The sequence below is a fragment of the Toxorhynchites rutilus genome, chromosome 3, assembly GCF_029784135.1.
Source record: "Toxorhynchites rutilus septentrionalis strain SRP chromosome 3, ASM2978413v1, whole genome shotgun sequence".
Lineage (NCBI taxonomy): Eukaryota > Metazoa > Arthropoda > Insecta > Diptera > Culicidae > Toxorhynchites > Toxorhynchites rutilus.
Window position 1 is genome coordinate 168021426 of NC_073746.1, and position 14906 is coordinate 168036331.

The 14906-nt window shown below is 40.4% G+C and overlaps 1 pseudogene; it reads left to right on the top strand.

Moving 5' to 3' along the window:
• The first annotated feature begins 2212 nt into the window (after positions 1-2212).
• On the top strand, positions 2213-2294 carry LOC129780848 (U4 spliceosomal RNA; annotated as a pseudogene).
• The last annotated feature ends 12612 nt before the right edge of the window (positions 2295-14906 follow it).

The window sequence follows — 14906 nt, forward strand, 5'->3', positions numbered from 1 at the left end:
CAATACAACGCACAGTGCGTTGAATGCACAGGAACGTGGGATAAAAATCATAACAGCAGAATTTAGTCATTGTAACATTTCGGTATGATGGAAAAGATTGTTTATAAGTATCAGAACTACTGTTTGCATAAATGTCTCATTTTATTTGAGTAATCGCATAAGTGTCTCAAGCCACAAAATCTTTTTTGTATAAAAACATTACATTAAAATACATAAAATACATTGTTAAATTAATACATATATATACTCCACAAACAAATAAAATAAAAAAAAATCCTAATCTTTCTTGTATTACTGCTTTTTCAAGGAAAAATAATTCCGACCAGTACGACACCCATGTCCAAATTTAATACGACCGCAAAGGGTTAAGAAATTCTCGAGTTGTAGGCATTCGAAATCATTCATTTTTCCTGCATGATCTGTGTTTAAGTTTTCATTTTACCCCCCTATATATTCAGGTTGGACGTAGTCTCAAGACAAAAAAATAAAACAACGTAGAACAACATGTCAGATGTGAGTAAACAAATTGGTTGTCGAAAAACAAATTAAACCATCTGGGTCATCCCTTTTTACGTATTATCGTGCCAGAACATCATTGTAACAGAACAAAAATTTCAGTTCTTTTTAGTGATGGAAATAATGTTTCGGGATGTGGAGTCAAATCTCACATCTGAATGCTCTACTCTGCTAGGCCGCCGCTGTTATGTTATGCTGGTTGGCAGGAGAATCACAAAAAGGTGTAGAGGAGGAACTTGCGATGCAAAGTTTTCCTCTCTTCAGGGAACAGAACAGAGGACATGAAAGGAACGAAAATATACAAAGAATCGATATTTTTGGACCTTTTACCCCTTAAATGATGGAAACAGGTCACACTACTATTGTCATGTTTTAAAGAACAATCAGTTAAAAGATTTCATGAGCTGCTTACAAATGAAGCATACATTTCTGCATAATTCAAGAACTAATCAAGCAAACTGAACCACATTTGGCATGTGGAGGTTTTAGGGAGCAAGAAACATTTCTAAGGTGGTTCAACACTCCTCCTACCTTTCTGAAGAGGGGAGGGGGGAGGTCTGCTATAGAAATGAAACAATTTTTATAGTAAAAGGTAAATTCAACGGAGTCAATTAGAAGATCAATCAATGAACAGTTCTGCGATTGGACCCATGAACTTACTTATAGTAAGAAAACGTGGATGTTTGAAGGTATTGATAACAAAACACGAATTTTGGGCGGGACGAAGTTTGCCGGGTCAGCTAGTCACAAATAAATGTGAACAAAGAATATATTTCACAACTGCGAACTATTTTTTCACCATTAAAATCAGTTAGGCAAACAAAAAAGAAACAACGACCTGATTTTATTTACAGCTATAGGTTCAAAAATTGTCAAATGACAAGCCAATACCCAGTCATGTCCGCAACAGAGCCGATACGGTCCCAACGAGGCCCTTGTAGCCAAGTGGTCCACCAGAGCACAAGCCCAGCCGCCAGCCTTGTATTGGATTGACTATGAATATCCTCATCCAGAGAAATCGAGGAAATTTCCTCAACGAAAAATTTCTAGACCGGCACTTAGAAAACTTTCATTTTAATATCCTTTATATCTGTGCTACGCGCGCGACGCTCAAACTTATGTAGAATACTTTTTTTTAACTAATAGAATATAAAAACAACAAAATAAAAATAAAAAATAGTCCAACATCAGCAGGATCAAGACGGACATAATAGAGAGGACATAAATACAAATTAAAAAAGAAAAATCATTTAAAAAACTTCGTCAGGTTAATTGAAAATATTAAAAACAAACTGCAAAAAAATCCCACATTAAATTATCCGTTCGTAGAAAACTTGGTCAGTAACAATCTTCGTCATAAAGTTTAAAAATATGTCGGTCGGCTGTTAATGAAACACAGCTTTTACGTGTGAAATATAAAAATATAAAATATGTCTTGGCATCGAGTTGAACACATTTATACCTTTAAAATACAACAAATTTTGTGAAGCACATTTCAAGAAATTAGGTGTTCTCAATTCATTCGCGTTTCTTGTGTTATAACTATGAAAGTCACTTCCTCTTTCAACACGATCACTTTCTAAAAATGAACTAATGTCTTCTATTGGAGGTCCCTCGTTGTTGAATTCGTTATATATACTTGTGGATTTTCAGCTTGGAAAAGTTTGAAAAAAAGCGAGTGAATGACCCCGAGACTAGCTTTGCGCAGTGGCGATATCATAACCATTTAGGTTTATCCGAGGTGTGAATATTGCTAGTTGAACACTAAAAAAGCCCGAGGCAAAAGTCTCAGTTGATTACTAAGAACAAAAGCAAACAAGTGACACTGATAAAAAAGTGATCGAATGCCACTGATACAAAAGCCCTACTTCTTTTGACGATCAATCCGGCCGATAGTTAGAAATTTATGAAAATAACATCTCTCAAAAATTCACATACGCTATCATACTGAAATGTCTTCACATATTTCATAATGTCTTCAAAATGTCTCGACAAAATCAAATGTCTTCACAGTAAGTCAAATGTCGTCAAAATGAAAACATGTCTTCAAACCTGGCATCCCTGTTGGTAACACACGAAAAAATCATGTTTGTGTGCAAACACAAAACTGCGAAAACAGCAATAACATGTTAATCTCGTACGCGGTGTCTTATGTGCAACACGAAAGACTGTTTACAATCATTCCCCTTAGGGGTTTTGGATCATCTGCTCTGGTTCTCAATAGTTTCAGATTCTTTTTCGGACATGCTACCATAGAGATTGGTCATTCGCAGGCGAAGATTCAGCTACCGAGAAAATAATAGATTACTTTTTTCCCAACCTAATATTATAATCATTCAAACCATCTCCAGAGAAAGAGTTAATTGTGGAATGCCTGAATTTACGACAGAGAATGTAGCAAAACATTTTAAAACATCAGTAATACTAGTCAACCCAATTCCTCCCTATGCTCATTCTCTAATTGTCCCGCGCAGTAAACACTCCGATAACCACAGCAGATGTGGGTAATATACTCTGAACCGGAGGTTTTATTTTTTCCCGTCCAAAACAAACATTCAAATGTGCCTTCGGGAGATTGGTGCAAATCACTCTGCAGCTGATTGCACCCTACGGACCGCTACCACTGTCTGGGAGATTCAAAAATTTCACTTCTTCACCACAAACAAATTAAATCCTCACCCATTAAATCCAGAAGCGTGTAATTTCACCCTCGGCACGTACGCCCCTAATTGACAAGACGAATCTAATTTGCTCAATTTCATTCCCCCTTTTTATTACGCATTGCATAAGCGTCTTGTGTTACACAACATGGACCTGCCCATGGATTGGAACTTGGAATACCCAGAGAGCCGTAAGATAATTTTATCGACATAACATCGGGATTCAGGCAGCAGCCTCAAGAAGCAGCATCGCGTCTCTTCCCAGGGGAATGTGCCCTTGCAGTAAAGCCGACCATCAACATTACCCTCATGATCATCATCATCATCAACCTTGGCGAAATATCTTCTGCTACATGAGATGGAAACCACCACCCTGTCTAACATGCTCTTCAATTCAATCGAGGAGGTTATCTTCTCGACAAACAAAGTCAAAGAGTAACATGAACAATGGCACCGCAACCACAATTAACATGTTTCATAGTCCTCCCCCCGAGAGACCAGGGGATACTTCCACGACCCCGAACGTACTTTGGGCTGTGGTTACGCTCGTGCGATGCTCGTCCTCATGTTTGAATAATTGTCGATATTTGGTTAGCATTGTTTACAGCCGCCGGCTATACGCTGTGACCAGCCGCCGAGAATACCGATATGGCAGGAGATTCGTTCGCAAACTGCGGAAGGCCGAAAGAAAACAACCAGGAAAGCACCCAGACACAAAACTTTTCAGCTAAGAAAATGTCTTGTAAAACGTGCAACATGATTGGGGAAATTCTTCGAAAACAAGTTTCGCAATGTAGGCTTCCTAGGAGGGAGAAGGAAGTTTATATTCTGGGGGAATGTGAGAAATTTATTCATAGCCAGAGAGGAAACGAAGATCTTGTGAATAGACTGAGGCGGGGGTGTATTCATGGTTAACACATTCCATATTATGCGCAAATATGACATACAAGATGCTCTCGATTTGCATCGAAACGCAATTAGTGTTTTTGCCGATAGTGTGCTAGTGTTGTGTTGAGTTATATTAAAACGAATACTGAAATATGAACGGAACAGTTATTGTCACGCTGATATGAGAGTATCGAAATAACGGAGCTAATTATATATGAAACTTTGAATAAGTTCTTGCTGATTTCAACAGATGACTTTACGAGATTTTTTTTAGGATGGTACAAGATAAGATGATGATAGAGAGTATGAGTTGTATGTTTGAACTTGAATTGTATCCCTAGAAGTCCCTCGAAGCGTGAACATTGCTTCAAAGTGGAAATGGAATGATTTGTTTGCAAAATTATATGCATTTCTTTTGGTTTTCATAGTGAAGTGACGTTCGTGATCAGGTTTTTTATAGTGTCGAGCTTTGTTCAACAAAAAAAAAAGGAATTCGAAAAGACATCGACTGCATTACTTTATTATAAAAAGATATTCCACAGTTAAAGCACAACGCATGCTGAAACATCGACTCTTCTGTTTCGTTCATTTCTGATTTTGTTTATTTTCATTTGGAGAGCGTAAGCTTTCTTTGACGATTAAAACTAGAATGGGCTATAGGGGAGGGTGATGCTGATTCGACCCTTTCAATTACAACGGTATTTCATTACATAAAAGCTTTGTTTTTTGTGGACTTTGGCACAGAAATGTATACTATAACTTTTTAACTATGTTTCCTACTGGTCAGTTTGGCTCGTGAGTGTTAAAAAAGGGCCAAATTGGTACATTTCTCCGACGCGTTCAAAAATGGTGGTCCCCTATGGACCGGGAATGGATTTTTTTTGCAGCGAATCTATTTCCAATTGGTCGGAAACGACATACACCCCCATTATGGTCCCAAAGATGGACAACCCCTACGATATGGGTACTGGATGGAAGGGTTTTCACAGCGGAAATCGAATATCGTATTCCGTTGCCATTTTAAAAACGAAGATGGTGACTTACGGATAATAGAAAACGGCTTTAAAAGAACTTTTTAATGGGGTTAGACATAGAAAGTGCTAGAGACGAAGATCGTGTTAGAACGAAATGATGGTAGCAAATAAGCACGGAACGGAATGGAAACGGAAACGTTCATGCTGCCGATAACGGACGGGAGTCAAAGGCGTCTATAAGCATAACCAAATGCGTTCCTCCGGCAGTGATCGCCGTCCGGTGAGCCAGGCTCGTGCGTGCCATTAATTGTAAGCGCCTGAGTGATCGTGTTAAATAACTACGAAGCAATAACAGAGGGGTCGGTTTGGGAAACATTTTTGAGATTGTTTCAGAACCACCCCGGCATTTTTCGAATAATGACATGCCGTTATTACAGGTCGCCCTTTTTGCTTATAGGGTAGACGACGCACCCAGTTGAACTCTCACTCCTTGCGCACACCTGCGCCCGGGCGAATCAACTCGCACCGAAACAAAGTTGAAATGTTTTGTTGCCAACACCGTTCGCTTAAGGCGGCTCGCACACCGCAGCAATGAGCAACTAGCAAACTGCAATACGCAATATACAACAGGCAACATATTTTGTTGTTCTTCGCATACCAGAGCAATAAAAACCCCTGACATTATGCAAACAATCGGCTAATGTACGAAACTTGTCAAAATATGGGCGATAAGTTGCTCTTCAACCGACACGCTTTGTTGCTAGCGACATGTGTTGCTCTGTAAAGGCGACAGCAATATCGTATTGCGTCGGTGTGCGAGATCAACAAAAATTAAATGGAATAATCCATTGGCGATAATATTGCGTATTGCATGTTAACAGTTGCTAGTTGCTTATTGCTCCTGTGTGCGAGCCGCCTAAATGTTCGAACATCCTTACTGCACCGTATCCTAACACCGGGTAATATATCCAATTTGAAACCGCGCTCGAATCTGGTTTGTCTGCTTTGCTTTCTCTGTTGAGGTGGTTGGTATGGAGGCGCGCTGTTGTTTATATACTTAGCTTAGAACGAACGAAGACAAAAGGGTCGCTAGAATTTGATCTGTTTGTGTGTGTGTATGGAATGAGACGGGCATCACACAAGTGAGATGCGAGTTTAGTATCTGAATTCTGCGCCGTGCTGATTTTGTACTCACTTGATTCTGAGTTCGGTGCACTTCGTATCAAGCGAGAACACGTGTTTGTTATGAACACGCGCTGATGAAAATTGAACTCGAGTGCAGCGCAGCGTATGTTTTCTAAAGACTGATTTCTTCTTTTATTCACTGCGTCGTCATGTCAACTACGCTTTCTATTTAGATCAGGTTCCCATCACATCCCTGCATATATCGACTTGCGACACTTAGCTTCTGCGAGTTGATTAATCTTCGGGTTGAATTTCCGGCATATCATTGACACGGGATAGCTCTTTCATTTCAGGATGATCACGGTTCTTCTGTTGGCTCTTCTTTCGTATCAAAGTCGTGATCATGTCATGTCAGTGCACAATGATGATCCTATAGACGCAGAACCGGCCTTTCTTCATCAACAAACATATCCTGTCGCTGATAGTATTTCCAACGTAACGCTCTTGATTTAGAAACTTTTAACTCACACCCCAGTTGACAAATAAAAGATGTAGTTTTACGTCAAAAATAATTATCGACTACACCGCTCTACTACATGACTAGAATTATTTTTATTTCATTCAATTTGTTTGTGTGGTGAGTGGCATATAAAGGGTGTGTCACATCAAATTGCATCACGGAAAAAACGCTGTAGAAATTCGCCCATAGGATCGGTCTCCTTTTGAAAATTTTAGACAGTAAAATAAAAACTATTAAACAACTTTTGGCATTTTCTTTTTATTCATACTTCGAGCCCAAGCCCGTATGCTCGCACCTTCCTCTTTACCCCGTCCATAAGGTTCTGTACAACGTCAGGTTGTAGTTTTTTTTGAACAGAAATCCATTTTCTCTTGAAGTCCGCCTCCGATTTGACAACTTTTGGGTTCTTCCGGAGGGCCTGCTTCATAATCGCCCAATATTTCTCTATTGGGCGAAGCTCCGGCGCGTTGGGTGGGTTCATTTCCTTTGGCACGAAGGTGACCCCGTTGGCTTCGTACCACTCCAACACGTTCTTTGAATAGTGGCACGAAGCGAGATCCGGCCAGAAGATGGTCGGGCCCTCGTGCTGCTTCAATAGTGGTAGTAAGCGCTTCTGTAGGCACTCCTTAAGGTAAACCTGCCCGTTTACCGTGCCGGTCATCACGAAGGGGGCGCTCCGCTTTCCGCAAGAGCAGATCGCTTGCCACACCATGTACTTTTAGGCAAACTTGGATAGTTTCTGCTTGCGAATCTCCTCCGGAACGCTGAATTTGTCCTCTGCGGAGAAGAACAACAGGCCCGACAGCTGACGAAAGTCCGCTTTGACGTAGGTTTCGTCGTCCATTACCAGGCAATGCGGCTTCGTCAGCATTTCGGTGTACAGCTTCCGGGCTCGCGTCTTCCCCACCATGTTTTGCCTTTCGTCGCGGTTAGGAGCCTTCTGAACCTTGTATGTACGCAGGCCCTCTCGCTGCTTGGTCCGCTGGACGAATGAACTTGACAAATTCAGCTTATTGGCGACATCCCGGACCGAACTTCTCGGATCACGTCTAAACTGCTTAACTACGCGCTTGTGATCTTTTTCACTGACGGAGCATCCATTTTTGCCGTTCTTCACCTTCCGGTCGATGGTAAGGTTCTCGAAGTATCGTTCTAGTACTCTGCTGACCGTGGATTGGACGATTCCCAGCATCTTACCGATGTCCCGATGTGATAACTCCGGTTTCTCGAAATGAGTGCGCAGGATTAATTCACGACGCTCTTTTTCGTTCGACGACATTTTTCCAAATTTACGAAAATGGCCAACGTGATCAATACACTCTTATCTGATTATAAGTGAAAGCTGAAGATATAATTCCTAAGTTTGCCGGTTGTGGTTTTAAGGATTTACCCGCTGATTAAACAAACTTTTCGTGTATTGTGCAGTAAAGTTTTGTTCGCCTACAGAAGAGGAACAATTTGATGCAGCGAAATTGTAAGTTTAATAACAATAAAAGAAATTAATTTTAATTTTTTGCATGTTGTGAGGGGTCACGTGGACACGTTTCTATGGAGTGAATTGGTCCTACAGGTTTGAGGCTTTTCTTTGGTCTAATTGCTTCCAGATGCCGCCAAACTACAAAAAGAGGTTGGATTGGCAACGTTGGAAGAAGAATGAGCTTGAAAGAATAACCCATGCCATCAAGAATGGATTTTCTTTGACCAAGCATCGAAAGTGTTTGAAATTGCTCGAACAACAGTGGAAAGATTCATGCAGAATTAGAGATGGTGTCAATCCAATTTTTCTGGTCTGGAATCTGGCCAAGACTCCTGGTATCGATCCCAAAACACTTACTAATTGTAACATAATCCCAAAATACTTTACATAAACATCTGTATGTTTAATTTTCGATGAAACACACACTGGACCAAATCACCCTGCATCATATATTAATGTTCAAAAATCATCTCTTTTATTTTATGATATATTTAGTAATTTGAAGCTTGATACAATGACCAGTTCAAACAACGTATTCGGCCAAGCTACGGCATGTGCAAATTTGAATCTCTCCACGCAGAGGTAGCTGCTGCCTGAGGCTCCGTATAACTCTCATACTGCCTGTTAGTTGCATCTATTCCTCGTACGATCACAAAAGTTATCCATTGGGGTTTGAACCGGTAAATAAGCAGGCTAGTTCAGAATCTAAAGCCCCCAATAAACCATGTAGAGGACTTCCGACTGTTAATAAACTCATAGTCAGTCACGAGTAACGAACAGAAAGTTACAGACCATGGAAAAAGGGTGAGTCGATAATTATTGAGATTCTTTCAAACTTGCGTATCGTTTTTATACATGACCGAAATCAACCACATTTTGTTCAGTTTCTTTTTAGAGTGTTTGTTTTCACCTGCTCAGTTTTGCCTTTATCAGTTAGATTCCGATCGAGATGAAAGAAAATCAGCAAACAGTTCGCGAAACGATTTTGTTCACCCACATACAAAATCCTGGGTTGTCACATTAACCTTATGGAAAACTGATGAATAGGACGCAAGGGACCTATAGAGGTTCCAAGAACGGATGACAGTGTATCACAAGCCAGAAGCTTCGAAATGTTCGGATTCCACTTGAAATGAGCAATCCTCGCTCTAAAAAGGAAGTGGAATCGGAACATTTTGACGCGGAACTTGACCAACAAATTTTATATTTCGCCAAGTTTCGTCGAGAGAGCCAAGAAAGAATCCCGGGAGCCGTGCCTGGTATGTATGGTATGTAGTGCACAGAGCTTCCCGGGATGTACGCCAGCAGAGTATTTTCAAAACGAGTTACTGCAAACTCTACACAAAACTGCTAACGAAATACCGGTGTTGCGTCATTAATGATGACACTTCATCAAAGCGGATTTCAAGTAGTTGCCGGGATAGGAATATCCCATGGGTAAGGACAAATTTGCTGTGGATGACCGTTTGAAACGATCGAAGCTGTCGAAATTCGTTCGAATTATTTGAATTGACAAGTCACATGCACTTGTGGCAAACGGAGTGAACCATTCGTGACAAACGGGACCATAAAAGTTAAGATCTACAAAACTGATATCTCCAAAAACGGTTCTTCACAATCGAAAATCGCTTTGTCCGAATTGATTTCGTCCCTTTACACCAAGACCTTGCAGGGGTGGTATGCGGCTAAATTTATCAACTCACCCTTTACATCTGTAATTTTGAGTTACCGCCATGGTATGTACGAATTTTACTTAACACGTTGAGTCTCGTGTCGGTCCCCCAGGACAGCAATTACCGACAAATAACGCCTGGCATCTGCAGCAAAGTTTTAAAATAGTCGATTTTCATTGGTTTCAACTTACCACACGGTTGAAAAAAAACATAGGGTGAGATGAAATGCTCAGGGCTATACGAAAAAATACGGTTTATTTTTTAGAACCACTACACTTGATTATCCCTATTTGATCACCTGACGTGAAATTCTGACGATACTTTTGGGAAAAAAACAGTGGTTCGGACCGATTGAGTCTGCGCGCAAAAATGTCTGTTTCGATTTCACGAACGAGGAAAAGGAAACAATGGCGCGGATTGCGTTAAGGCAGTATTCTAGTCTAGTTTCATGCGATAGCGGCATCTTTACTGATTCAGAATCTGTTCGTTTTTTTTTGTTTCAGATAACCAGAAGGGCTGGAATCGTGTACGCCATGGCCCAACTTTTTTTCAACCTTCTAGTTCTAGTTATGAATATTTTTTCTCCGTTAAATTTTTGTTTTTTTTTATCCTATTTATTTATTTAAGGCTCATTAGCATTTTAGCTGTAACAGAGCCGAATTTTAATCGTGTACATGTCACATGGTTATCATATCTATAATTAGCACATTACATAGTTACCATTCGCCAGTATTTCTTCTATACCATTACATATGGTACATTCACACAGAAGCCATTTAGGCGTAAGAGTATTCTTTCTGTTCTTCCATTATCCAAGTTGGGCCACCGGACAGCGGAGACAGTTGATTGATCATTGTTGAGTTATTTATAGAACAGCAGCCCGATGTGTCTTGCAGAGCAGAGCAGTTGTATGGATGAATCGATCTTATTTCGACCGTGGATCGATCTCCATCGCTGATTATTGTTGCTTGGACGTAGCTATTCCGTAACAACATAAAGATGGTCAATGAGGGCCCTGAGTTTTGAACTCACGATCGATCGCTTACTAAGCGAACGCGCAACCAATGTGGCTACGGAGACCCCCGAATTTTTGTTTTATTGATAAAAGATAGATAAACAAATAATGATATAATGGATACTAAAAGTATTCTTTTGTTTTATTTTTACGGAGCTCGAAAAATTCGAAATTCGTGTCTCTACACTAGAACACCCCCTTAAGCTTTCCAACAGTCTGGTAATGGTTGTCATAAGGTGGATTAAAAGGTATTGTTTACTGAAAAAACTTATAACTTTTTATTGAATGGGTAAAAATTGATGGCATGTTGGGTAAAACTAGTTTAGAGTTCAATGTTCATATGTGCAAAATTTTGTCGCAATCTGTCGAGTTGTTATCGAGACGGCTTCCAAGCAAGAAGTGCTTCGACAAAAAATTATGGGCGCGGTCGTGGAAAATCCAGGTCAGTCCCGTAGGTGGAATCAGTTGGGAAAGGTGACCTGTGTGGAAAAATTGTTTGAGGAGACGCAGATGACCCAGCGATAAGCTGGCAACGGAAGAAACGGAAGTTATTTCGTGATCCATTTGTAACAGACGGAACGCGAAACACGAGAAAACTCGCGAGCGGTCCGCAATGTGTTAAGCGCAATCCGAATCTTTTGACCAAGAAGGTCAGTTCTTCTTCCGTTTTTCCGTTTTCCCGCCCGTTTATAAAATCCCCCGCCAGGAAGCTGCACCGCGAATAGTTGGTGCAGCCGAAATGCATCGTAATTGATGACGATACGTACATTAAAGCAAACGCCAAGCAGATCCCCGGCTTGGAGTTTTTCGTCGGCAAGCCTCGCCTGGATGTTCTGGAAAAGTACCGGGAGAAGGTTGACAAATTTGCCGAGAAGTACTTGGTGTGGCATAATCAGCATACCTCGGCACCATCAACGACCAAATATATAAAGAAGAATGTCTCCAAAAGGGCCTGCCGCCTTTCTTCCGGTCCTACGAAGGTGACACTCTGTTTTGGCCGAATCTGGCATCGTGTCGTAACGCGAAACTGGTGATGGCGTGGCACGAAGTCAACGATGTTGTTTTGTGTCGAAGAACTTCGCCCAACAGAAAAATTTTGGGGGATTATGGAGGTTCCCCTGTTTTATCACCGTACTATTGCGAAGCTTTGGACCGATTAAGAACCGCGATTAAGAACAAGAGGTCAGGTTTATTGACGAAAAGAGTGTTCCTCATCCACGATAATGCGCGGCCTAATTCTGCTCGCGTAACTCAAGAGCAATTGAAAAAAATCAAATAGAATGTGTTCGAGCATCCTCCTTATTCCCCAGGCCTCGCCCCTAGCGACTATCACTTATTCCCGGTGATGAAACAGGCGTTCGGCAGTCAACGAATCGATAACACTGAAGAAATTCGTGACGCAGTTACATCGTACTTCAAAAAGTTGGACGCTACACACTTCCCGCTCGGAATAGAAAAACTCGTGCCACGCTGTGAAAAATGCCTCGAACGTTACGGCGATTATGTAGAAATCACCTTTTTTGTACTAACTTCATTTTTTCGCGATTTCTGAGGCACTGAAACTTATTTTTTGAACGACCCTCGTATTAAGAAAGACGGTGCAAGAGTTGCACAGAAGTTGATGCGTTAATCGCAAGGTACGAGCATTTACCCTAGGAAATGAGGTTGAATAACTACACAAAAACATGGCTAATATGTGTTTATTTATTCCCTGAGTGTTTCAAAACTATTTGGCTCAAAATGAATTTTTGGTGATCTTTTTTGTCTGTTTCATTTTTTCTAGTACGATCTTTAAAGAAACAGAGAAGATCAGGCAGCGGCCGGTTAATTTGACGTGGGATTGTTCTATAATCATATCGACTACTTGTTCAATTCCTGTACGATTATACCGGCTAAACAAATAACACAGAGTTCGCATAGAATAATTTGATATTACATCGGAAATCATTTACGTTCGGTGTCACATAAATACACTGATTATTTATGATTCATTATGTGATTAATCCGCTCCGCCCCTATCGCTCGACAACGTCATCGGCATCATCAAACATGCAGCTGAATAAAATTGACGCACATTTTTTCCAGCACACATAGCTCCAGCATAGAAATCAGACAAATAGTGGCATATATCACACCCTCACCCTACTTCTCCGCTTGAACACATGTTTCACATGCGATTCTGTGGAGAAGAGGAATAGTATACAAATTGAACAACTTGTTGCGAAGAGCATTACGTTCCGTTTCCCTCTATTCCTCAGGAATAGAGTAGATATCTAGTGGCGAGCATTTATAAATTATTGGATGTCGAGCTTCGGCAATCCTGGCGGGTTGAAGACGGGAGGGGAAAGTTGATCGATTCGGAACAATAGTAAAAATAATTGCGGGAGGAGGAAAGCGTGGGAACTATATTTAAGTTTATGGGAATATAAAGTGGACCTTACATAATAGGTTCATTTTTATAGGATACTAGCTAACCCGGCAAACTTCGTCCCGCCCATTTACTTGATTAATTCTCGAGTAATGCAGAAATTTGTGTTTTATTTGTATGGCAGCCACCCCTAAGAGAGGGGGGAGGGGTATCTAACCACCATAGAAACATTCATTGCACCCTAAAGTTTCCATATGCCTAATTTGGTTTAATTTGCTTGATTAATTTTCGGGTAATGCAAAAATTTGTGTTTCATTTGTACGGCAGCCCCCTCTAAGAGAGGGGGAAGGAGTATCTTAACACCATAGAAACATTTATTGCATCCTAAAACCTCCACATGCCAAATTTGGTTTCATTTGCTTGATTAATTCTCGAGTAATGCAGAAATTTGTGTTTCATTTGTATGGCAGCCCCCCCTTTGAGTGGGGGAAGGACTGTCTAACCATCATAGAAATATTTATTGCACCCTAAAACTTTCACATGCCAACTTTGGTTTCGTTTGATTGATTAATTTCCGAGTAATGCAAAAAATTGTGTTTCATTTGTATGGTAGCCCCCTCTAAGAGAGGGGGAAGGAGTATCTTATCACCATAGAAACATTTATTGCATCCTAAAACCTCCACATGCCAAATTTGGTTTCATTTGCTTGATTAATTCTCGAGTAATGCAGAAATTTGTGTTTCATTTGTATGGCAGCCCCCCCTTTGAGTGGGGGAAGGACTGTCTAACCATCATAGAAACATTTATTGCACCCTAAAACTTTCACATGCCAACTTTGGTTTAGTTTGCTTGGTTAATTTCCGAGTAATGCAGAAATTTGTGTTTCATTTGTATGGCAGCCCCCCCTTAGAGAGGGGGGAGGGGTCTCAAAATATCACGAAAACCTTCCCCGGCCCCAAAAACCCCTACATACCAATTTTCATGTCGATCGGTTCAGTAGTTTCCGAGTCTATAAGAATCAGACAGACAGACAGACATCACTCCATTTTTATATATATAGATAGATATATCATGTAAATTTGTATGAATATTATTTTGCATTATTTTTAATGGCGATTTCACGTTAAGTCATCTTTTGACAGAATACGCATTCTATTTTTAGTAGTGTTAATTCAATATTTTTGTCGGAACATGGCTGTTTCAATTGAAACAATTCAAAGTATAGGAATTTTAATTTTAAACTCTTATAAATATAAACGCACGAGAGCGTTAAAAGCCAATACTCTGAGGGTTATCGATAATCCTATCTGCTCGTGAGTTTCAACCAACTGTTGATTTATCACAAACTCACACATCGATTGCTTCGTTATGGATGATGAAACGTATTACAAGGCTTTTTTCGGACGAATTTCTGGATGAGACTTTCATACATCGTTCGATCGGCGGAATGCACTGAAACAATACAAATGAAAAAGAGGTCAAAGTTTCCCAAACAAATTCATCGGTGCAATCTATAGCTGTGGACTTAAAAGTGAATCTTTAGTAACTTTGGGAATCATGAATCAGGGAGTTTAACAAAAGCTGTTGCCACCGCAATACCATGAATATCATACTAACAGCCCTTTCATTCCCCGTTGTTAATCCGGACACAGTCGGTAATCGAGAGCATGAAAAATACAATACACGTTGC